A 27,530-nucleotide genomic window follows, 5' to 3' on the forward strand; every position below is an offset into this window, starting at 1 on the left:
TTCTAAAACTCTGTTTCTGAGCACCTGGATGGCTCAGATGGTTGGGCATGTGCCTTCAACTCGGGTCATGATCTCCAGGTTCTGGGATTGAGCCCCACATGGGGCTCCAAGCTTAGCGAGGAGCCTGCTTCTCCCTCTCCCTCTTGTCTGTTTGTGCTATGTCTCTCTCCCTCTCAAATGAATATGTAAAATCTTCAAAAATCAACAAAAAAAAACCTCTTCCTACAGACCAAGACGACATTCTCAATGAGAAAGCTGCAATTTGGGTCCACATATCCTGACTACTACAGTATAGTTTTCTTGATTCTTTCATTGTCCCCTTCCCCATTCCTTATTATACATACAGTAACCATGTATGTGCACAAGCACATTATTGTTGTTGTTGGTTTAACTAAATGGCTAATGGTTTATTTTGATCAATATAAAGTACAGATGGGGTAGAGGAAAATACTGCTTCTGTGAGAATACCCCTTTCTCCATTAGTAGCATGCTCATTCAGCTCTTATCTTTATATTCCAGTAAGTTATTTTGCTCTGTTAAAACAACAAAAAAAGAACATAAAAATCCTCGCACTCCTTGTTCATGTTGTAGAATTTTAATGTTTTTCACTTATCATTGTAAAACCAAAAACAATTTTATAACATTTCTGTACATAGCTGTTACATATGGCAATCTGTCTTTAAGCAAGGATAAATTACTCTAAAAGAAATGATTCCTACATCATTTTCCCTTCAAGTCAAGCATTTTGTTTAAATAAACTTCCTGTTTAAGGGGGAAAAAAAAAAGTAAGTTAAGTAGTCTGTACTAAAAAAATACAAAGGTCACCAAAGACAAAATTTGTGGGAACTTTTCCAGATTAAAGGAAATGAAAGAGACTTGACCAAAAAAATTGCACCATGTGATCCAGGACTGGATGTGCCCTCAAACAGAATTTTATAACCAGCATTAGTAAAACAATAGGCAAAATTTGAATTAAGTATGCAGATTAGCCAACAAACAGTACTTTATCAATGTTAATTGATTCTGATAACTGCAATGTGGTTATAAAGAGAATTTCCTTGTTTTTAGTAGGTATTTAGAGATAAAGGGACATTATGTCTGCAGCTTACTCTGGTACAGAACAAAAATAATATGGAAAGAATGACAAAGCAAATATGATAATGTAAGAACTTATGCAGTTTTTTTTTAAAGGATCAACTGAATACATTAAAGAAAAAAACAAAGTATTTGAAAATCATTTCCACTTGCAATAGCATCAAAATTTAAAGAAACTTAAAAAATTTCAGAAGACAGGCAAGACATGAATGGAAACTATAAAACACTGCTAAAAAGGAAAAAAAAAAATCAAAGAAGACCTAAATCAATGGAAAGACATACCATGTTCATGGATTGGGGGAGAAAATTAATGTTAAAATGTTAATTTTCTGCAAACTGATTACTATAGAGTCAATGCAACCCCAATAGGCATTGTTTTGGTAAAAACTGACAAGATGCTTTTAAAGTTTATATGAAAACTTAAAGGACCAGGAACAGTCAAAACAATCTCGAAAAAGTTAGCAGACTCATGCCACTAACAACACCACATGATTTTGTGACTTATTAAAATCAAGAGGGTATGATATTGGTATAAAGATAAACAGACCAGTGGAACAGAGTACAAAAACATATCTACACATACATAGTCAATTTTGGACAAAGGCACCAACACTATTCAATGGAGAAGGTAAGTCATTAAATGAAGCTGAAACAACTAGATAAACAGAAACACAACTTGAACCACTATCTCCAATTATACTCGACAATTACTTTGGATCACAAACCTCAATGTAAGAGCCAAAAATATAAAATTTCTAGAAGGAAATATAATACAGTATTTCTCTGTTGGGGCACCAGAGTGGCTCAGTTAGTTAAGTGTCTAATTCTATATCTCAGCTCAGGTCTTGATCTCAGGGTTCCTGCATTGGGCTACATGATGGGCATGAAGACTATTTTAACTAATTAATCAGTGTTACTGGACAGTTTTCTAAAAACATTAACTATGTATTTCTTAATGTGATAAAATTTTTCAAAACTGAAAACTTATAGGGTTGCCTGGGTTGCTCAGTGGGTTGAGGCCTCTGCCTTCGGCTCAGGTCGTAAACCTGGGGTCGTAATTGAGCCCCATGCTGGGCTCTCTGCTCTGCAGGGAGCCTGCTTCCCACCCCCCCCCCAGCACTCTGCCTCTCTGCTTGCATGTGATCTCTGTTGAATAAATAAATGAAATCTTTAAAAAAAAAAAAAAAAAGAAAAGAAAAAGAAAAAGAAAACTTCTAATCACAGACACCTTAATAAAAATAAAAAGGCAGGGGCACCTGGGTGGCTCAGTGGTTTAAGCCTCTGCCTTCAGCTCAGGTCATGGTCTCAGGGTTCTGGGATCATAGGGCTCTCTGCTCAACAGGGAGCCTGCTTTGTGGCCCCCTCACCCACACCACCGCCTACCTGTGATCTCTGTCAAATAAATTAATAAAATCTTTAAAAAATAAATAAAAAATAAAAATGAAAAGGCAGCCAACAAACTGGAAAAAAATATCTGCAATACATATATCTGACAAAGGACTTGCATCGAAAGTTTATTTTTTAAAAAATTATATAAATAACAAACAAAAAGACAAACTTTTAAAAAGATTGTATTTATTTATTTGAGAAAGAGAGAGAGAGAGGGAGAGAGAATCTGAAGCAGACTCCGAACTGAGCTCAGAATCAGACACAGGGCTCCATCCCATGACTGTGAGATCAAGATCTGAGCTGAAACCAAAAGTTTACCACCTTACTGACTGAGCCACCCAGATGCCTAGGGCAAACTATTCTTTTTTAAAAGGAGGAAGCTGCCATATTCTTCCCCAAACTAATCTTTCCTTACACCAGAGGGAGAAGAGGAGCCCTGGTGACTGACAGTAGGGTATCAGACCCCGAGTGGAGCACAAAAGGGTGGCATGGTGTTGAGTTGGAGTTCAAGGGTAAAATGCCCCAACAAGGAATGACAAGGGGCAGGGTATCAAAGCCAAGCTGGGTGAGGAGGGCATTTATATGAGGGCATTGGTGCAGGCAATCAGAGCCTGAAGCAGGTGAGGCAATCAACCCCAGGGAACCAGTCCAATACAGGGTGTTGGGAGACCGAGAGGGATAAAGAGGACATTTTTGTCAGGGAAAGACAGCAGTAGTGATGGGGGAGGAGATTAATTATATAAGAGGATGGGAGGGTTAAACAAGTAAATACATTAAATAAAAGGAAAAACAGGAGCTAGATCTCTTACTTTTCGAGAAGGTAGTTACAAATATGGAAAAGGAGAAAACTTTAGAAAAGAACCCTCTGGGCTTGCATTGGAATTTGCGGTACTGGTGTAAACTCGTGGCTTTTAACATGCTCAGATAAAGCTAAACATAAATATAGATGTAAGTGCATATACATATATTTATGTAAATACACCCAAATTTTCCTTAGACTCTTGTCACTGGGAAGAACTGGTGTCAGAACACCCCAATAGCAGCAAGCACATCTAGCACCCAAATCATGGATTCTGAATATTATTATATACTCAAAGAACCAGGGCTCCATGGAGGAATGACTAATACTAAGGGCTGGAACAAGGAAAGTACACAGTACACAGTGAACCTATATCACCTTTCTGGCAATAGCACTCCAAGAATGATGGGAATATGTCAAAGGGACACAGAAGCCAGACTGACAAAATCCCTAGCAGCCAAATTAGGAACAATTTGAACAGCTAAATAAATAATAGATTATAACACACTGAATAAAATAAAAAGCCACAATTTTATGTAGATGTAAATAAACTGAATTTTTTTTTTTTAAGATTTTGTTTATTTATTTGACAGACAGAGACATAGGCAGAGAGGAGGAAGCAGGCCCCCAGCCGAGCAGAGAGCCCAATGCAGAGCTCAATCCGAGGACCCTGAGATCATGACCCCAGCCAAAGGCAGAGGATTAACCCACTGAGCCACCCAGGTGCCCCTAAATAAACTGAAATTTAGAAGACATGGGAACAGAGTTTCATGGTGATTAAGCCTAGCAGATGATACCTTTCCCACTGGCAATTTCTCACAGAGCTAAACATGGATATCACCCAGCAATTCCAATCATAGGTATTTATCCTAGAGATAAAAACATTTTCACACTGAAACCTGTATATGAATTTTCAGTGTCTTTATATTTAATAGCCCCAAACTAATAACAACTCAAATGTTCCTCAATGGAAGAATGGATATACAACCTGTGGTATACTCGTAAAATGGAATACCAGTTCAACAATAAAGGAAATGGTACTGATAAACACAACAACTTGGATGGATCCCAAGTACTATGATGAGTGAAAAACACCAGTCTCAAAGGGGAACACATTATATGATTCTACTACATTCTGAAAAGTATAAAATTGTAATATAAGGCTATCCTAAACTATCCAGCAGATTAATTTTATATTGTCATGTAACAAATTACCACGAAGTTAGTGGTTTAAAACAACACACATTTATTACTATCTCAAGTTTCCAGAGGTGAGGAATCTGAGCATGGTTTAGCTGGGTCATCTGCTCAGGTGCTCATTAAGTTTCAAATCAAAGTGTTAACCAAGCTACTTTCCTTTTCTACAGCTCAGGGTTCTTTTCCAAGCTCACCGAGCTATTGGCAGGAAACAATCTCTTACGGTTGTAGGACTAAGGTCAATTTCTTACTGGCTGTCAGCTGGAGCCTGAAGTCACCTCCTAAGGCTCCCCATAGTTCTTGTGATATGGCCCTCTCACAATATGGCACTTTGCTTCTTCAGAGTAAGCAAGAATTGCTCAATTATTCCATCTCAGACCTCCAGGTCCTCTTTTAAAGGGCTTGCCCAACTGGGTCAGGCCAACTCAAGATAATCCTTCTGAGTTAACTTAAAGTCATCTGACCAGGGACTTTAATTACACCTGTAAAATCTCTTTACCTTTGCCATATTTATTGTGAGAAACAAATGGAAGTTCTCACCCCCATGACAGATAAAGAGATAAAAGGAACAGGTTATCAGGGATCATCTTAGAATTCTGCTTAACATATCTAGCCACCAGCCATCCCTCCAGCTGACCAGATACAGGAGAACCCAGCCTAGATCATCTTAGATAATCTGACCCAGGCCAGACCAAACAAAAAGCCCATCCAACCAATTCTCACAAGGAACTGTGAATTAAGTATACAATTATTTTAAGGCACTAAGTTTTGGGATGATCTGTTATACAGTAAAAGCTAACGGATACAGCACGGATGAAATACTTAACCATACGGAATAATCAGGAGGGATTATTCAGGCAGGAATGAATCTACTGATGGGGCCAGTAATGCCACACACACACACACACACACGTGCATTTTTAAATTTTTTTGTTTTTTATTTTTAAAGATTTTATTCACTTGAGAGGGAGAGAGTGAGCACAAGCAGGGGGAATACCAAGCAGAGGGAGAAGCAAACTCCCTGCTGAGCTGGGAGCCAAACATGGGGCTTGAGTCCAGGACCCCGAGACCATGACCCAAGCCAAAGGCAGACGCCCGATCATCTGAGCCACCCACAGACCCTCACACACGTACTTTTAATCTAAAACTAAATTAAGCTTCATCTATTTGGTATATGGATTGACATTGCTGCCCTTTCTCAATTCGTAGGTCATTTCAACTTCACATTCAGTATTCTGAAATTTACTTATTTGTTCTCAACATGTTTCATATGCCTTGTTAGATAAACAACTTTCTTATCTAATTTTAATCAGGCTTAAAAACATTACCATAAAAAATGGCAGATCTGAGAGAACATGAAAAATGTGAGTGATGATGATGAAACGAATACAAAGGACACCAAAAAAAACAGCAGGGCTTCCATTTTTACACCGAATATATCAACTCTTCATCAGGTATGTTACAAGGTAAAATCAATGAGTATATAAGATCTGAAAAGAAATTAGATCAAACTATTCAAAAGTAGGTAAGACTAACTGAAACATAATATATCCTCTATCATGAATACACTTTTGTTAACAAATTATTTTTAAAATATACTATAATTTTAAAATATTTTTAAATTTGTTTTAGAGTATATTTCTCAGTGAACAAATTATAGAAGACTATATGCTGACTTATTTCCAGTTATGATGTATAAACAAGTGTAAAACTCAAAATACTTTTATTGCCATTAGGGGGATAATTTTTTTAAAGATTATTTATTTGAGAGAAGAGTGCACGGGCACATGCACGAGTGAAGAGATGGACAGAGAGAGAAGAGAAGAGAATCCCAAGCATATTCCGCACTGAGTGCGGAGCCAAGCATGGGCTCCATCCCACAACCCTAAGATCATCACTAGAGCCAAAACCAAGAGTCAGATGCCCAACCAACTGAGATACCCAGATGCCCCAGGGGAATAATTCGTAAACCGTGAATCCCACTGCCGCTGGCATTGAAAGTTGTTAGTTATCAGAATTGTGCTTTAGCATCATTCTAACAGCAGTCTGAACACTGCATCAGAGATGCAGAGAATGTGAAAACCAGACAAACATTAAGAGACTAATGCTGTAGTCAGGCCAGAAGTAATTACTGCCTGAGTAAGAATGTCAAAACTGGAAAAAAAAAAAAAAAAAAAAAAGTCAGAACTGTAAGGAAAAAGACTGTGATGAGCATTTAAGAAAGAATGAATGAAAAGAACACATAAAAACTATTTTTGTAAAAGAAAGAAAAGGAAATTAAAAAACATGTATCTGTATAGCTTTATAGACACAGTAAGGATAAACACCATCTAACAGTTTTAAAACGCAAGACTCGGGACGCCTGGGTGGCTCAGTTGGTTGGGCAGCTGCCTTCGGCTCAGGTCATGATCCCAGCGTCCTGGGATCGAGTCCCACATCGGGCTCCTTGCTCCGCAGGGAGCCTGCTTCTCCCTCTGCCTCTGCCTTCCACTCTGTCTGCCTGTGCTTGCTCTCACTCTCTCTCTGACAAATAAATAAATAAAATCTTAAAAAAAAAAAAAAAAAAAAAAAAAAAACGCAAGACTCAAAAGGATATAGTTCCAAGTAATTTTATCTGCATTCCAGAACAAAGCTCAAAAATAGTGACGCAAGTACCAAAATATATAGAATCCAAAGTAAAATACAAATGTCTCTCATTCAATCAAAAATTAGGAATGCAAAGAACCAAAAAATTTAACCCATACTGACAAGAAAAAAGAAACAGATCGAAAACTGACACAAATGACAGAACTAGAAGATGGTTTAAAAAGTTCTGGTATCTGGGGGTACATAGATGGCTCAGTGGGTTAAGCCTCTGTCTTCAGCTCAGGTCATGATCCCAGGGTCCTGGGACTGACCCCCACATAGGGCTCTCTGCTCAGTGGGGAGCCTGCTTCCCTTCCCCTTCTCTCTCTGCCTGCCTCTCTCTGCCTGCTTGTGATCGCTCTCTCTCTCTGTTGAATAAATAAAAATAAAGTCTTCAAAAAAAAAAAGTCTTGTATCTGTATTTCATGTGCTGAACACTGAACACATTAAGCAGAGACATGTAAAATATTAAACAATACCCAAACAGAGCTTCTAGAGATGAAAAAAAAAAAAAAAAATACAATGTCTGGATTAACAACAAACTGAACCCTGCAGAAGAAAAGATGAGTGAGCATTTAGATATACCAGTAGACACCACCCAAAATAGAGTATAAAGATTGAAAAAATAGGAACAGCACATCAGTAAGCTACAACTTTAAGTGGCAAAACATACATGTAATTACAGTCCCAAAGGGAGAGGGAAGGGGTAGGAGAAAAATATTTGAAAAAGTAATGGCTAAATATTTACCAAATTTGATCCAAGAAGCTGAACAAAACTAGGCACAAGCAGCATGAAAGCAAGCTACATCAAAGTACATTATAATCAAACTGCTGAAACATAATGACAAAAAGAAAATCTTAAAAGTTGCCGGAAAGGAGAAGAAAAAAGCCCCGTTACTCACTAAGGAACATAAAATAACAGCAGATATCTCATCAGAAATAATGCAAGCTAGACACAGTAGAGCAACTCCTTAAATAAAGGAAGAAAGAACAGTCAACCCAGATTTCTGTATCAAGGAAATATCTTTTTAAAGAGAGGAAAAAGAGAAAATCTTTCAGATATAAAACACTTTACAAAGAGAAAATAATTTTTAAAAAGAGAAAAATAATTTTTAAAATAAGAGAATATAAAAAGAAAATTATTTTAAAAAGAGAAAATTATTTTTCAGATATACAAACACTTTAAAATACTATCACCAGTAGGGGGCACCTGGGTGGCACAGTCAGGTGACCAACTCTTGGTTTCAGTTCAGGTTGTGATCTCAGGGTTCTAAGATCCCAAGTAGAGCTCTGAGCTCAGTGCAGAGTCTGCTTGAGACTCTCTCCCTCTGCCCCTCTGGCTCATGTGTTCTCTAATCAAACAATCAAATACTATCAGAGGTACACAGCATGACAGGAAATATTAGAGAAAAGTCCTTCTATCAGAATGAAAATGATACCATATGGGAATCGGGACATAACCCACAGGCAATGAAGAGCACCAAAAATGGAAAATATACAGGTACAAGTAAAACTTTTTTCTGATTTCTTAAATATCTTGAGAAGATAATGGACTGTTTAAATGAAAAATAATAATGTATTGCAGGGTTTAAAACGTGGAAGTGAGGTGTACGACTACAGCACAAAGACTGAGGATGGAATATAGAAGTGTACTATATAGTAAGGTTCTTATTACAGGTAAAGTGATAGGATATTATCTGAAGACAGATTGTGATAAATTAAATATCTTGCCTTAGTAAACACTAAAGCAAGCACTAGAACAACAAGAGACAAAAAGGGAACTGAAAATATTTTTTAAAAATCCTTAATCCAAAAGAAGGCAGAAAAATAAGACAAAAAACAAAAAAACAGATGGGACAAAAAGAAAACAAGTAACATGATGGTAGATTTAAACTCTACAACATCAGTAATCACTTAAAAATTTTTTTTATTATTAACATATATTATTTGTTTCAGGGTACAGGTCTGTGATTCATCCGACTTATACAACACAGAGCACTTACCACAACACATACCATCCCCAGTGTCCATGGTAATCACTTTAAATGTAAATGGTCTATATACCCCAACAAAAAGGCAGAGATTATCAAATTGGTTAAAAGCAAGATCCAGGGGTGCCTGGGTGGTGCAGTGGATTAAACCTCTGCCTTCGGCTCAGATCATGATCTCAGGGTCCTGGGATCGAGCCCCACGTTGGGCTCTCTGCTCAGCAGGAAGCCTGCTTCCCCACCTCTCTCTCTGCCTGCCTCTCTGCCTACTTGTGATCTCACTCTATCAAATTAAAAAAAAAATTTTTTTTTAAATAAAAAAAAGCAAGATCCAACTATATGATGCCTGCAAACAAAGTCCACTTGAAATATAAAAGGACGGAACTATGTATCACGCAAATATGAACTGAATGAGAGCAGAAAGGGCTGTGTTATTATAAGAGAAAGTAGATTTCAGATCAAAGAATATTACCAGGGTTAAAGAAAGTCATTTCAAAATGCCAAAGGAGTCAGTTTATGAGGAGGAAGACAATCTTAAATGTCTATGTACCTTTTAAGTTAACTGCAAGATAAATACATGAAGTAAAATTGGGTAAAACTAAAACAAGAATTAAATCCACAATTAGTCAATTTTCTCTATAACTGAAAAAGTAGATTAAAAAATCAATAAAAATACAGAAGATTGGGAGCGCCTGGGTGGCTCAGTTGGTTAAGCAGCTGCCTTTGGTTCAGGTCACGATCCCAAGGTTCATATCAGGCTCCCTGCTCAGCAGAGAGCCTGCTTCTCCCTCTCCCTCTGCCTGCCACTCTGCCTACTTGTACTATCTCTCTGTGAAATAATTAAATAAAATCTTAAAAAAAAAAAAAAACACACATAAGATTGGAACAATGCTATAACCAACAAACTAATCAACACCATGTGACAACAGAATACAAATTCTTTTCAAGTACACATGGAAAATTTTTCAAGACAGACCTTATTCTGAGCCATAAAACAAGCTTCAGAAAATTCTAAAGGATCAAATCATACAAGGTATATTATCTCACCACAATGGATTTACATTAGAAATCAACAGCAGAAAAGTTCTCTTTCCCAAATATAGGGAAGCTAAATGTCATACTTTTAAATAGCCAATAAAGAAGAAATCAGGGCACCTAGGTGGCTCATTCAGTTAAGCACCTAACTTCAGCTCAGGTCATGATCCTAGGGTCCTGGGATGGAGCCCCATGTCAAGCTCCACACTCACCAGAGAGTCTGCTTGTCCCCCTCCCTTTTACCTTCCTCCAATTCGTGTGCATGTGCGTGTACACTCTCTCTCTCTCCCTCTCAAATAAAATCTTTTTTAAAAAAGAAGGAATCAAAAGAAAAACTAGAATGGTATTTTGAATTGAATGAAAATAAAAATACAACATATCAAATTTTGTTGTACATGTTAAATGCTTATCTTGGAAAAATGGAAAGGCTTCTATAATGAGAAACTGGAAAAGAGAAAAGGAGCAAATTAAACCCAATTCAAGCATAAATAGAGAAAATAACAAAAATAAAAACAGAGATCAATAAAACAGACAACAAGAGATATCACTGAAATCCACAGCTGATTTTTGAGGTGATCACTAAAATGAATGGACCACTAGCCAGAGTAATCAGGTAAAGACAGAAGGCACAAATCATTGATAAAAGGAAGAGAGCACAGATATTATTACAGACTCCATGAATATCCTTACACTTGTGACAATTTAGATGAAGTGGACAGAAACTGAAACTCACCCCAAAATAAACAGATAACCTAAACACCTCTATATCTGTAGAATAAACTGAATCTGAAATTAAAAATTTCCAGGCTGAGATGGCTTCACTAGTGAATTTAATTAAGCATTAAAGGAAGAAGTAATTAAATTTAATAAAGACTCTTTCAGAAAATCTGAAAGGAAGAAGTATTTCCCAATTGCTATGGTCTGAACGTATCCCCCCCAAATTCACAGGTCCTTAGGCTTGATGCAATGGTGTTAGAAAGTGGGGCCTTTAGGGGTGATTAGATCATGAGGGTAGATTAGTGCTCTTACAAAAAAAATTCGACAGAGGTTACAACTAAGGTGAGTTAACAAAAGAAGTCTACAACTGACCATGCTGCACCTTAACCCTGGAATTCCAGCTTCCAGATTGAGGAAAAAATTTCTATTGTTGTAAGCTCCCAGTTTGTGGTACTTTGTTACAGCAACCCAAACAGATTAAGACACCAATTCATTCAACAAGGACAGCATTACTTTTACGTTCATGAAAATCAGACGAATATATTACAAGAGAACTATACTGTAATACGTCATGAATATAGATATAAAAATTGTTAATAAGTTTAACAAATCAAATCCAGTAATATTTCATAAAAAGGACAATGTATCATAATAAATGTATTTTATCCCAGAGGTTACTTTAACATTCAGACTAAAAGTGAAAAAATATTCACCTCAGTAGATACAGACAATGCATTTCAAAAAAAAAAAAAAAAAAAAAAATCCATGATAACCAATGTTAAGTATTAACAATTTTTGAATCTGGGTAAATGGAGTAAGAATGTTTTATACTACTTTGTTTTACCCTTGCAACTTTTCTGTGAATTGAGAATTATTTCCAAATAGAGTTTAAAAAAACTGACAATACATGAAAAGCTATTAGCCCAGTTCCTGGAACAAATTAAAAGCTCAATAAATGCTAACTATAATAATCACTTAATTCAACCCCTCGTATTATAGATGATGAAACTGAGGCTCAGAGAATATCATTAATTTACCCAAGTTACTCTGTTAGTTAATGACTAAAACTCAAGTCTCTAGGATCAGCCTTTCCCCCACCCCAACCAGCACACACACAACTTCGTAACAACAGCTCACTAACTTGTTTAAAACAGGACAAAACAGGTAATAAATTTCTGGTTCTTTTTCTAGTTATGTCCTAATATTCCTAAAGAAAAAATATCCCGACCACACAAACAAGACATTTTGTGGAATTTCACCAAAAGTTTAGGATGAGAAAGGAGGATAAGAAGGTAGGACTTGGTTTGAGTAAGCAGATATATAGTAGACAGACAGACTCATCAGAGAGGGACATTAGGAGAGAGAATGAGATTTTAATCTGGAATATGCCACCCTGATGCTGTCATGGAAAGAGAAAGGCTAGGACTTCTATGTAAAGTAGTAATATGATTTAGCAGCTGACTGCACACAGAAGGGGGAAAAAGCAGTCTGGAGTAAGTCAGGTTTTGCATCTGAGTTACTGAGGAGACAGGGACAAAACAGACAGAAACATGAAATCTAAGAGGAAGGGCTGACTTGTGATATCAATAAGAAGACAGCAGATGGGGGCACCTGGGTGGCTCAGTGGTTAAGCATCTCCCTTCACCTTGGGTGGTGATCTCAGGGTCCTGGGATCGAGCCTCACATCAGGCTCCCTGTTCAGCACATCTGCTTCTCCCTCTCCGAGCTCCGTCCCTCACCACTGCTGGTACAGCACTTGCTCTCTCAAATAAATAAAATCTTTAAAAAGAAGACAACGACAACGATGATGACAATAAATGAAGGAAGAGGTGAATTTTTGATACCAGTGGAATCTTTGAGGGGAAATGTCCTACTGGATATGTAGATCTGGAGTACAGGAATTAGAGACAGAGATTTAGGCATCTGCCTACTCAGGAAGGATACCTAAAGATTAGAACATTACAGGAAAAGATGAGGAATCTTTTCTCTATCCCCAGGTATACCTAAACTCCTCAGAAAACAAGATGGTGGGGCACCTGGGTGGCTCAGTGGGTTAAGCCTCTGCCTTCAGCTCAGGTCATGATCTCATAGTCCTGGGATCAAGCCCCACATATAGGGCTCTCTGCTTGGCAGGAAGCCTACTTCCCCCTCTGCCTGCTTCTCTGCCTACCTGTAATCTCTCTCTGTCAAATAAATAAATAAAATCTTTTAAAAAAGAAAAGAGAAGAAAACAAGATGGCTACTGCAGCAACTCTTTCCCATAAGAACTGCTGATGAAAAAGAGTTGTGCCTTAGGCACTATGATCTATCAAGCTGCAAAGGACCCATTTGTGATGTCACCTGATAAATCCTTGCAGCCTCACACAATGCTTTATGGGCAAGAGATAACAATCTTAGGGACATCACAGCTACACCACCAGCAGCAGATGAGTTATGACAAAACTCAGGCACTTTTTTTTTTTTTTTAAGATTTTATTTATTTGAGAGAGACAAAGAAAGAGACAGAGAGAGCATAATCAGGGTGAGAGGCGGAGCTGGAGAAGCAGGCTCTCCACTGAGCAGGGCTCCCCATGCAGAGCTCAATCCCAGGACTCCAGGATCAGGATCTGAGCTAAAGGCAGATGCTTAACCAACTCAGACACCCAGGTGCCCCCAAACTCACGCATTTTAAGGTTCTAGGGAGTTACACCTGTTTTCCAGGATGTACCTGCAAGTAAGCAAGCAAATGTATCATAGATCGCACAGGGAATATGGCAGACAGATACAGAAGCACTCAACTCCCAGTACAAATGCATAGAAAAGGTAGGCAAATGTAACCCACGCAAATAGGCAAGCCCAAAAGCAAGAAAGGGAAATTTCCTGATGCTAGAAACACTTAAGCTACTCAAGTCCAGGTAACTCTCAGGGCTACCTAAACCAGATGCAGGTCTTAGAGCTTGAGACAGGTGTTTTTTCTTAATGCCTGCAAGAAACTAAGAGACCAAAAATTGAAAATTACTTAGATGCATTAAAATATCAAAAAGCCATAAAGAACTACACAGGAATAACATGAACTCCAATTTCCAGCCCACAAAAAAAGTTTTACCTCTGAAAAAGTGAAACTCCTTTATCACAGATATCGCTTCCAAAATCACTCTACCCAAGTGGTTCATAAACTCCAAGCCAAGAAATTAGCCTAAGAACAAGTAGGTATGTCACTAAGGAAACCTCTCAGGTTCAGCACAAACTTTAAAATCTCCCCAGAGGGATACCTCCACAACCTGAATCACATAAAAAATAAATCCTACAGATGATAAACTTAATGTAAGCCTAAATTTACAAGTATACAAAGGAGAGGAGCAAGATGGAGGAGGAGTAGGAGACCGAAATGTCATCAGGTCCCAGGAGATCAGCTAGACAGTTATCAAACCATTCTGAAGACCTACAAACTTAGTAGGAGATTGAAGAAGAGCTGCAATGCTAGGAACAGAAAAGTAACCACTTTCTGGAAGGGAGGATGTGTGGGAAGATAGACCGCAGGGGTAGGGGCCAGCTCCCAGCAAGCAGCAGAGCACAAAATTGGGACTTTTAGAAGTCTGCTCCACTGAGGGACATCATTCCAGAGGCTGGGCAGGGGGTGGAGCCCTCCTGGGGACAGTGTAGTCTCAGGACCCATACAGACACAGAAAGACCAGGGGTGGCAGAGTGTGGCAGAGCTCCCAGGTATGAAGCGGGGAAGCTGGCTGCAGAGATGGAGCCGAGAAGGGGCTCTCAGTTAGGGGTTACCTTAAACCGTGATCCAAGGCACAGTCAGAACACTGCCCTTCAAGCAGGGACCCCACAAGTGGCAGATCTGGGAAGACCCCTCCCTCCTGCCTCCTCCACAAGGAGTGGCGTGGGAGTGTGCTGCAGGAATCTGCTGGGTTTGGAGACTCCAAACGGGGCCATGCGCCAGAAACAGAAACACTCAGTCATAAGCCGGGAGAGCTCCGAGTGCAGCTGGAGACCAGGGAGACAGGAGTGACTGCTTTTCTCTGAGGGTGCACTGAAGAGTGGGACCCTGAGCTCTTGGCTTCTATGGGGCCGGAGATTAGGAGGCCACCATCTTCACTCCCATTCTCAAAAGCTATACAGAAAGCGTTCACGCAACAAAAACTACCAAGAGCGAACCCAAGCAGATTTTTTAGTCTGGCCCCTGGCAAGGGTGGTGCAATTCTGCATTGGGCAAAGACTTTTGAGAATCATGGCAACAGGCCCCACCCCCAGAAGATGAGCAAGAATATCCAGCCAACAAGTTCACCCATCAATGAGAACTGCAGAACTCCAGAGCGAGGGGAAAGCAACACACAGAATTCACAGCTTTCCCCTCTTGATTCTTTAGTCTTCCAAAGTTAAATTTTTAAAATTTTATTTCTTATTCTATTTTTTTAAATAAATTTTTCCTCTTTTTTATTTTAACAGTTTTTAACTATTTTATCTTATCAATACCTTTTTAAATATCTTTTAAAATTTTCATTGTAATAGTCATATTCTATCCCTTCATTGTATTTAACCTTATTTTTTCTATACATATAAGTTTTTCTTCCTTTAAAATTTTGGGATACTGTTTCTTCTAATAATCAAAATATACTCTAAATCTAGCACATGGCTTTGTTCTAGTCTCCAGCCTGATATTCTTTCCTCTTTTTTTTCTCTTGTATCAACCAACTCCTCTATCTTATCAATTCCTTTTATAGAATCTTTTTAAATTTTCATCTTTATAGCCATATTCTATCCCTTCATTGTGTTTACCCTTATTTTTGTATACATATGTTTTTCTTCTTTAAAATTTTGGGAGGTAGTTTCTTCTAACCAAAATACACCCAAAAATCAAGTGTGTGGGACCTAATGAATATGGACTTTAGTAAGATGTCAGAACTAGAGTTCAGAATGACGATTATCAAGGTGCTAGCTGGGCTCAAAAAAAGCATAGAAGATACTAGAAAATCCCTCTCTGGAGCAATGAAAGAACTTGAAATTAAAAAAAGCTGTTAATGAGGTGCAATCAAAAATGGAGCCTCTTACTGCTATGATAAAGTATCAGGATGTAAAATCAATGCACAGAAATCAGTTGCATTTCTATACACCAACAGCAAGACAGAAGAAAGAGAAATTAAGGAGTTGATCCCATTTACAACTGTACCAAAAACCGTAAGATACCTAGGAATAAACCTAACCAAAGAGGCAGAGAATCTGTACTCAGAAAACTATAAAATACTCATGAAAGGGGCGCCTGGGTGGCTCAGTGGGTTAAGCCGCTGCCTTCGGCTCAGGTCATGATCTCAGGGTCCTGGGATCGAGTCCCGCATCGGGCTTTCTGCTCAGCAGGGAGTCTACTTCCCTCTCTCTCTCTCTGCCTACCTCTCAGTCTACTTGTGATTTCTCTCTGTCAAATAAATAAATAAAATCTTTTTTTTTTTTTAAGATTTTTTTTTTTATTTATTTATTTGTCAGGCATAGAGGGAGAGTGAGCGAGTGAGCACAGGCAGACAGAGGCAGAGGGAGAAGCAGGCTCCCTGCCGAGCAAGGAGCCCGATGCGGGACTCGATCCCAGGACGCTGGGATCATGACCTGAGCCGAAGGCAGCTGCTTAACCAACTGAGCCACCCAGGCGTCCCAATAAATAAAATCTTTAAAAAAAAAAAATACTCATGAAAGAAACTGAGGAACACAAAGAAATGGAAAAACGTTCATGCTCATGGATTGAAAGAACAAATATTGTGGAAATGTCCATGCTACCTAAAGCAATCCACATATTTAATGTGATCCTTATTAAAATACCATCAATTTTCTTCAAAGAAATGGAACAAATAATCCTAAAATTTATATGGAACCAGAAAAGGCCCCAAATAGCCAGAGGAATGTTGAAAAAGAAAACCAAAGGTGGCAGCATCACAATTCCAGACTTCAAGCTCTATTACAAAGCTGTAACCATCAAGACAGTACGGTACTGGCACAGAAACAGACACACAGATCAGTGGAACAGAACAGAGAGCCCAGAAACAGACCCTCAACTCTATGATCAAATAATCTTCAACAAAGCAGGAAAGAATGTCCAATAGAAAAAAGACAGTCTCTTCAACAAACGGTGTTGGGAGAACTGGACAGCCACATGCAGAACTGGACAGTTTCCTTACATCACACACAAAAATAAACTCAAAATCCTTGAGAACACAGGCAGCAACCTCTTCTACCTCAGCCGCAGCAACTTCTTCCTAGAAACATCACCAAAGGTAAGGGAAGCAAGGACAAAAATGAACTACTGCGACTTTATCAAGATAAAAAGCTTTTGCAGAGCAAAGGAAACAGTCAACAAAACCAAAAGACAACTGACATAATGGGAGAAAATACTTGCAAATAACATTATCAGATAAAGGGCTAATATTCAAAATCTATAAAGAACTTATCAAACTCGACACCCACAGAAGAAATGGGAAGAAGACAAGAACAGACATTTCTGCAAAGATGACATTCCAATGGCCAAAAGACACAGGAAAAAGTGCTCCACATCACTTGGCATCAGGAAAATCCAAATCAAAACCACAGTGAGATACCACCTCAAACCAGTCAGAATGGCTAAAATTAAAAAGTAAAGAAACGACAGATGTTGGCGAGGATACAGAGAAAGGGGAACCATCCTACGCCGTTGGTGGTAATGCAAGCTGGTGCTGCCACTCTGGAAAACAGCATGGAGGTTCCTCAAAAAGTTGAAAATAGAGCTACCCTACAACCCAGCAATTGCACTACCCGGTATTTACCCTAAAGATACAAATGCAGGGATCCAAAGGGGCACGTGCACCCGAATGTTTACAGGAGCAATGTCCACAATAGTGAAACTATGGAAAGAACCTAGATGTCCAACAACAGATGAATGGATAAAGAAGATGTGGTATATACATGTATACAATGGAATATTAAGCAGCCATTAAAAAAATGAAATCTTGCCATTTGCAGCAATGTGCATGGAACTAGAGGGTATAATGCTGAGCGAAATAATCAGAGACAGACGATTATCATATGATCTCTCTGATATGAGGAATTCTGAGGGGGGGTAGGGAGGGAGAAAAATGAAACAAGATGGTACTGGGGAGGGAGAAAAACCATAAGAGACTCTTAATCTCAGGAAACAAACTGAGGGTTGCTGGGGGGTTGGGGGGTATGGAGAGGGTGATTGGGTTATGGACATTGGGGAGGGTATGTGCTATGGTGAGTGCTGTGAAGTGTATAAGCCTGATGACTCACAGACCTGTACCCCTGGGGCAAATAATACATTATATGTTAATTTTTAAAAAGTATATGAAGAATGGAACTACTGAAAGAGGAGGGGGTTTTTAACAGATACAACTACTAGGCAAACTCAGACCTCAAAACACAGATACAGCAGAATAATAAAGAGGCTTTAAAATAATCATATTTAAAATGTACAGCATGGAACTCTTGAGTTCAGTCAGGGCTCGTTCAGTCAGCACAGCATGGAACTCTTGAGCTCAGTCGGCTGTGAATCTGATCCCCAAGTTGGACTTGAAAAAAATAAAATAAAATAAACTTTTTAAATGCAGAAATGAAGTTAGAAATAAAAACCACAAGCAAAAATGAACTATTGAGACTCCACCAAAAACACAACTTCTGGGGGCACCAGAGTGGCACAGCCGGTTGAGCGTCCAACTCTTGGTTTCAGCTCAGGTCCTGATCCTGGGGGTTGTGGTATCAAGCCCCACATCAGGCTCCACACTCCGTGTGGAATCTGCTCTCCCTCTCTCCCTCTGCCCCTCCCTCCCATGTTCTCTCTCTCTAAAAGAAATAAATCTTTAAAAAAAAAAAAAAAAAAAAGGAGCTTCTGCACAGCAAAGGAAACAATCAACAAAACTAAAAGGCAACCTGTGGAATGGGAGAAGACATCCGAAAATGACATACAGGATAAAGGGCTAATATCCAAAATCTTAAAAAAAAACTTAACAAACTCAAGACCCAAAACATAAACCAGTTTAAAAATGGGCAGAACACACGAACAGACTTTTCTCCAAAGAATACATACAAATGGCCAACAGACACATGAAGAGATACTCAACATCACTCATCATCAGGGAAATAAAAATCAAAACCACAATGAGACACCACCTCACACTTGCCAGAATAGCTAAAATTAACTTGGGAAACTACAGATGTTGGCGAGGATGCTGAGAAAGGAGAACACTCTTCTACTATTGGCGGGAATACAAACTGGTACAGTTGCTCTGGAAAACATTACGGAAGTTCCTCAAACAGTTAAAAACAGAACTACCCTACAACCTAGCAATTGCACGACTAGGCATTTATCTAAAGGATAAAAAACACAGATTCAAAGGGGCCCATGCACCCCAATGTTTCCAGGAGCACAATCAACAACAGCCATATTATGAAAAGCCAAAATGTTCATCAACTGAAGAAAGGATGAAGATGTGACACACACAATGGAATATTACTCAGCCAACAAAAACAATGAAATCATGCCATTTGCAACAACATGGATGGAATTAGAATGTATCATGCTAAGCCAAATAAAGCAGAGAAAAGCAAAAACCATATGATTTTATATAAATGTGAAATTTAAGAAGCTAACCAGATGAACACAGGGGAAGAAAAGGAAAAATAGAACAAGATAAAAACAGGGACGCAAACCATAAGAGACTCTTACTATGAAGAACAAACTGAGGGTTGATGGATGGGCTAACTGGGTGATGGGCATTAAGGAAGGCACCTGTGATGAGTAGTGGATGTTAACATATAAGTGATGAATCAGTAAATTCTACTCCTGAAACCAATACTACACTATATGTTTACGTGAATTTAAATAAAAACTTGGAAGAAAAAAAAAAAGGCAACACAAGACAGGCTGGCTCAGTCTGCAACTCTTGATCTCAGGGTTGTGGGTTCAAGCCCCCACATAGGGAATAGAGTTTACTTAAGTAAAATAAATAAAAGATACAAATAATATATAATAAATAGTAAAATGAAATAAAACTTAAAAAAAAAAAAGCCCACAGCACAAGAAAAGGCAAGAAGAGAGAGAGAAAGAGAAAAGAATAGACAAATTTTAAAAACAATCAAGTAGAAAATCTAGAATTAAAATTATGTGATTAAAGAACAGAACATTGGGGTGCCTGGGTGGCTCAGTCGGTTAAGTGTCTGTCTTTGGCTCAGGTCCCTCAGTCCTGAGGTGGAGTCCCAAGTCACAGGCTCCATGCTCAGCGGGGAGTCTGTTTCTCCCTCTCCCCCGACCCCACTCACATATGTGTACGCAGGCTTGCTCTCTTACTCACTCTGCCTCAAATAAATAAAATATTTTTTAAAAAATTTTTTAAAAAGCAGAGCATTTAGTAAAAGCTAGATTATTAGTAAACTGTATTCTTGTTCTGAAATAATCTCACAGAATTTAGCACAAAAAAATAAACAGCTAGAAAATATGAAAGAGAAGTATGGAACACACCAGGAGAAGCTTTTAACACGGTGAAATACTAGTATCAGAAGAGGAAGCAGGAAAAGTAACATTCAAAGACATATTGGCAGAGGCCGCTTGAGTGGCTCAGGCAGTTAAGTACCTGACTCCCGATTTTGGTTCAGGTCATGATCTCAGGGTTGTGAGACTGAGCCCCATGTTAGGCTCTGTACCGAGCATGGACCCAGCTTAAGATTCTCTCTCTGCCCCTCCCTCCCCACTCAAAATTTAAAAAAAATAATAATAATAATAAAATAATTTTAAAAAGACATATTAGGGGCACCTGGGTGGCTCAGTGGGTTAAGCCTCTGCCTTCGGCTCAGGTCATGATCCCAGGGTCCTGGGATTGAGCCCCACATCGGGCTCTCTGCGCTGCAGGGAGCCTGCTTCCTCCTCTCTCTCTGCCTGCCTACTTGTGATCTCTGTCAGATAAATAAAGAAAAAATCTTAGAAAAAAAAAAAAAGATATATTAACCAAAATTAAAGACATTAGTCTTCAAACTGCCAGAGTAAAACTGCAGAATAGAGACATACAAAAAAATAGTAAGAGCAACTGAAAAGAAAAAGAATCATTACCAAGTACGAATAATTAGACCTCAGACTTGTCAAATGGAACAACAGTTGCCAGAAAACAAGGGAGCAACCTCTTCCTAGGAGGGAAAAGAACAGTCAACTACACATCATTACAAAGCTAAAATGCCACTTAAGAGGAAGGGTAACACAGAGGCCTGAAGATATACATACAGAAGTAATTTATAACTTACAGATCCATACAGAAAGATTTTGATAAATGATATGTATCAGTACAAAAGAAAACAGAATGAAGGAGTGGGATGCAAGAATGGTAAACCAAGAAATTTATCAACATAAATATATATATATATTTATATTTTTAAAGATTTTATTTATTTATTTGAGAGAGATCACAAGTAGACAGAGAGACCTGCAGAGAGAGAGAGGAAGGGAAGCAGGCTCCCTGCTGAGCCAAGAGCCTGATGCAGGGCTAGATCTCAGGGGCGCCTGGGTGGCTTGGGGGGTTAAAGCCTCTGCCTTTGGCTCAGGTCATGATCCCAGGGTCCTGGGATTGAGCCCCGCATCGGGCTATCATCATAAATATTAACTTCTAAACACTTTTATTAATGCCCAACTTTTACAGATTTAAAAGGCAGAACTTCAAAACTAGAGAAGAGTATGGAAGATGTGAAATATTCAGAATTAAAACACTTTAAAAATGCACCTATTGTTCATGAGGAGAGACAGACATTCAGCTTAGATTGTAATTATTCAACTGAAAAATGTAAAGGTAACCAGTGTGACAGAAATACAATAAATAACTTCCAAGCCATCAGAGTCTTTATTAAGAAAGGGAAATTTATAAAATGATTCCATGCTACAACATGGATGAACCTTAATGGCATTACGGTAGTGAAATAAGCCTGTCACAAAGAATAAATACTGTACGATTCCACTTCCACGAAGTACTAGAGAGGCCAAATTTGTGAACACAAAATAAAATGGTGGTTGCCTGGGACTTGGGGGAGGAGGGAATGAGGAGTTAGTGTTTAATGGGTAGAGTTTCAGTTGGGAACAGTTCGGGAGATAGATGGTGGTGATTGTGGCACATCAATGTGAGTGTACTTACTGATGCCACAAAAATGAATACTTAAAAATGGTTAGAATGGACCCTGATACAAAAACAAGTTAAAAATACTACAAAGAAAAGAGAACTCCAGCCCATTATCTCCAATGAACATAGATACAAAAATCCTCAACAAAATATCAGTGAACTGAATCTACCCATTAGAAAAACCATTCACTTCAATCAAGTGGGATTTATTCCCGAGATGCAAGCGTGGTTCAATATTCACCAAACAGTCAATATGGCATATCATATCAATAAGAGAAAGGAGAAAAACCATACAACCATTTCAATAAATGCAGTAAAAGCATTCAACAAAGTATAACATCCATTCATGATTAAAACCCATAACAAAGCGGGGCGCCTGGGTGGCTCAGTGGGTTAAGCTGCTGCCTTCAGCTCGGGTCATGATCTCAGGGTCCTGGGATCGAGCCCCACATCGGGCTCTCTGCTCAGTGGGGAGCCTGCTTCCCTCTCTCTCTCTCTCTGCCTGCCTCTCTGCTTTCTTGTGATCTCTACCTGTCAAATAAATAAATAAATAGAATCTAAAAAAAAAACATAACAAAGCAGGTTTAGGAGGAACAATCCTCATCATAATAAAGACCATATGTGAAAAGCCACAGCTAACACCATACTCAATGGTTTAAAAAAACAAAAAACAAAAAACTGAGGTTTCCCCCCTAAAGTCAAGAACAAGGCAGGGATATCTATTCTTATCACTTGTATTCAACATGATACTGGAAGTCCTGGCCACAGCAATCAGACAAAGAGGAGGAATGAAAGGATCCAAGCTGGTAAGGAGGAAAACGAACTTACACTATTTGCAGATGACATGACACTACATACAGAAAGCCCTAGCAGAGCCTGGCTGGCTCAGTCAGAGAAGCACTCAATTTGATCCTCAGGGTTGCAAGTTTGAGCCCCACACTGGGTGTAGAGATTACTAAAAAAATAAACTCAAAAAATATTCTAGAAGATTAATTTTTAAAAAGCCCTAAAGATTCTACCAAAAAACTGTTAGAACTGATAAATGAATTCAGTAAGGTCGCAAGATACAAAATCAATGTACGGAAATCTGTTTCATTTCTATATACTAAGCAGGAGAAAGAGAAATTAAGAAAAGAAACAGGATATTTAGGAATAAACTTAACCAAGGGGGTGAAGACCTGCATTTTGAAAACTATAAAACAATGAGGAAAGAAACTCGACCCAACACAATAAGAAAGATATAACAGGGGTGCCTGGGTGGCTCAGCTGGTTAAGTGACCAACTCTTGATCTCAGGTCAGGTCTCAATCTCACAGTCGTGAATTCAATCCCTGCACTGGGCTCCAACCTGGGCATGGAACCTACTTTAAAAAAAGGAAAAAAAAGAAAAGAAAAAGGGAAAAATAACCCATACTCATGATTGGAAAAACAAATATTGTCAAAATGGTCTTACTACCCAAAGCAATCTACAGATTTAATGTAATCCCTAGCAAAATACCAAGAGCATTTTTCATAGAACTAGGATAAACAATCCTAAAATTTTTGTGCAACCACCAAGGACCCCGAAGAGCCAAAGCAATCTAGAAAAAGAAAAAAAAACAAAGCTGGAGGTATCACATTTCCAGACTTCAAGTTATGCTACAAAGCTGCAATAATCAAAACAGTATGGTACTGGCACAAAAACAGACACACAGATCAATGGAATAGAACAGAAAAGCCCAGAAATAGACCCACAACCATATAGTCCATTTATCTTTGACAAAGGAGGCAAGAATACACAAGGGGGAAATGGTGGTGGGAAAACTGGACAGCTACATGCAAAAGAATGAAACTAGACCACTTTCTTACACCATACAAAAACAAACTCTAAATGGATTAAGGACAAAAATGTGAAGCCTGAAACCATAAAAATCCTAGAAAGAGCAGAGGCAGTAATTTCTCTAACATCAGCTGTACCAACACTTCTCTAGATATGTCTCCTGAGGCATAAGAAACAAAATAAAAAACGACTAGAACTACATCAAGATAAAATGCTTCTGCACAGCACAGGAAACGATCAACAAAACTAAAGGACAAGCTACTGAATGGGACAAGATACCTGCAAATGACATATATGATAAAGAATGAGTATTTCAAAATATATAAAGAATTTATAGACGTCAACACCAAAACCCAAATAATCCGATTAAAATGGTCATAAGATAAGGACATTTCTCCAGAGATAACATGCAGATGGCCAATAGAGACATTAAATGATGCTCAATTCACTCATCAGGGAAATGCAAATCAAAACCACAATGAGATTATCACCCCACACCTGTGAGATTGGCTAAAATTAAAATCACCAAGAAACTTATGTTGGCAAGGATGTGGAGAAAAAGGAACCCTCACGCACTGTTGGTGGGAATGTAAACTGGTACAACCACACCGGAAAACAGTATGGAGGTTCCTCAAAAAATTACACTCACACTTCTATTTATCCAAAGAATACAAAAACACTAATTTGAAAGGATATATGCACAGCTATGTTCACTGCAGCATTATTTGTATTAGCCAAATTATGGAGGCAGCCCAAATGTCTGATTTATGAATGGAGCCCCCCCCACACACACACACAGAAATATTACTCAGCCATAAAAAAGAATGAAATCGTGCCATTTGCTACAACATGAAGAGAACTAAAGAGTATACTGCTAAGTGAAAAGAGTCAGAGAAAGACAAATATCATATGATTTTACTCATATGTGGAATCTGAGGCACAAAACAAAGGGAAAAAAAAAAGAGACAAACCAAAAGAAAGATTCTTAACTATAGAGAACTAACTGATGGTTACCAGAAGAGAGGTGGGTCGGAGGACTGGTGAAATATTTAAAGGAGATTAAGACTACACTTATCGGGGTGTCTGGGTGGCTCAGTCAGTTAAGCAACCAACTCTTGGTTTCGGCTCAGGTCATGATCTCAGGGTTGGATCCAGCTCCATTATCAAGCTCAGTGTGGAGTCTGCTTGAGATTCTCTCCCATGCCCTCTCCCTCTGCTCATCATCCCACTCATGCTCACTTGCTCTCTCTCAAATAAATAAACAAAATCTTAAAAAAAATACCTTATAAGTTTTTATTTATTTAAATAATCTCTTACACTCAATGTGGGGCTTGAACCCATGACTGTGAAATCAAGTCACATGCTCTTCCAAATGAGCCAGCCAGACTCCCAGAGAGTACACTTATTTAAAAAAAAAAAAAAAAAGTAACCCCCACCCAAAAAACGGTTAAAATTGTTTATATTGTGTTATGTATAAAAGAGAAATGACTTTTTCAAAAAGATTTTGTTTATTTGAGGGAAAAAGACCCAATGAGCATAAGCTGGGGGAAGAGATAGAGGGAGAAGCAGACTCCCCGCTGAGCAGGAAGCCTGGGACCATGACCTGAGACAAAGGCAGATGCTTCAGCTACTGAGCCACCCAGGCACCCCAACAATAACTTTTTTTTAAGTAAGAAAGAGCAACAATGTAAGAGCACCGTTAAGTAGCTTTTAAAAGAAGACAGAAAATAAAAATATAACAGCATTCACAATAATTCACTTACTAAAATACATAAATTCCAAACTAAATATTTTAATTCCGCAGTAAGTTTTTTAAGGATTTGAGAAAGAGAGGGCATGCATGCACACATCCCGGGGAGGGGGGGCACAGATGGAGAGAAAAAAAAAGTCTTAAGCAGATACCACGCTCAGCACAGAACCCAATGTGGGGGCTCGATCTCACAACCTGAACAGAAAGCAAGAGTCAGACACTTAACCCCTAGGCCACCCAGGCACCCCTCAGCTATAAGCTTTTTAAAAGGAACAGAAGGGGCATCTGAGTGGCTCAGTCGGTTAAGCATCTACCTTCGGCTGAGGTCATGATGCCAGGGTCCTGGAATTGAGCCCCACATTGGGCCCTGCTCAGTAGGGAGTCTGCTTCTCCCTCCTCCCCTCCCCTCTCATGTTCTCACTCACTCTCCCAGTAAATTTTTTTTTAAAAAGGACAGCAAAACAGTAACAAAAAAGTCCAAAGTAAAAGAAGAGGATATGGCAAACATATTCCATTCAAAAGACAAAAGAATTTAAAGCAAAAAACATTATTGTGGGGGCACCTGGGGGGCTCAGTGGGTTAAGCCTCTGCCTTTGGCTCAGGTCATACATGGTCTCAGGGTCCTGGGATGAAGCCCCGTATCGGGCCCTCTGCTCAGTGGGGAGCCTGCTTCCTCTCTCTCTGCCTGTCTCTCTGCCTACTTGTGATCTGTCAAATAAATAAATAAAATCTTAAAAAAAAATTATTGTGGATAAAGAGGTGAATTTTTTAGCAACACACAAAGCAATCCAAAAGTGTGATAATCATCGGGACGCACACTCTGGTAGCTAGTCTCCAAAAATGGCCCCAATGAATGAAGTCACCTGGTATTTCTGTCCTTGGACAGTCCCCTCCTATTGAATCTGAGCCTGATCCCTTGATATGCTTTGCACAACAGAATGTGGTAGTGGAAGTGGCCCTATGCCAGTTCTGGCCCGAGTCTTACAAATGCCTAGCAACTCCTACTTTTGTACTTTTGAGAGCCCTGAGCTACCATGGAAAAAAGCTGGCTACCCCAGCTGGGGAAACAGCATAGAAAGGACTGGGGAAGAGGGAAAAGCCCTAACCCACATGGAAAGAAAGTTTAGCCATCCAAGCTAAGCCCGGTCTCCCATCAAACACTGCCAAGCTGCCAAACATGATAGCTGTTTTGGACATTTCAGCCTAATACAAGTCCCACATGTCTGTAACACCAGCCTGACATCACATAGAGCCAAAGAACCACTCTACTGAGACCAGTAAATCCACAGACTCATGAGACATGATCAAAATGGTTATTGTCCTAAGACACTGAGCTTTGGTGCGGTTTACTATACCATAATACATAACCAAAACAAATCACATGGTCTCAAAATATATAAAGGAAGAACTATCTGATCTCAAGGAGAAATTAGCAAATCCATAATTAAAGGGGGCGATCTCTCAAACTGATACATAAAGCAGATTAAAAATTAAAGACAGAAATCTAAAAACTTAAAAACTGACTGATAATACATATATAAAATACTGTGATGAAGAAGTGCAAACTACAAATACCATTAAAGCTTATCTTAAACACTTAAAAACCCAACCATATATATATATATAATTTTTTTTTTGAGATTTTATTTATTTATTTGACAGAGATCACAAGTAGGCAGAGGCAGGCAGGGGAAGGGGGATAAGCAGGCTCCCTGCTGAGCAGAGAGCCCAGATGAAGGGCTCCATTCCAGGATCCTGACTGAGATCATGACCTGAGCTGAAGGCAGACCCACTGAGCCACCCAGGTGCCCCAAAACCCAACCATGTATTAAGCCAGAAAAGACGTTTCAACAGAATCCAACACACACACACACACACACACACACACACATATCATTTCTTTGACAATGATTTCATAAAATGGGTAAAATGGGAGAGTGACACAATATACCTATAAAAATTTAAACAAGCAAACAAACAAACTTCAATTCAGGAAT

General features: G+C 38.9%; 1 protein-coding gene across 3 annotated transcripts in view; it reads right to left on the bottom strand.

Moving 5' to 3' along the window:
* The window catches only part of ASXL1 (ASXL transcriptional regulator 1), a 77,447-nt gene that overhangs the window by 23,845 nt on the left and 26,072 nt on the right, over positions 1–27,530 (bottom strand). The gene's annotated exons all lie outside the window — the stretch shown is intronic.

This window comes from Mustela lutreola, chromosome 9 (assembly GCF_030435805.1).
Source record: "Mustela lutreola isolate mMusLut2 chromosome 9, mMusLut2.pri, whole genome shotgun sequence".
NCBI lineage: Eukaryota > Metazoa > Chordata > Mammalia > Carnivora > Mustelidae > Mustela > Mustela lutreola.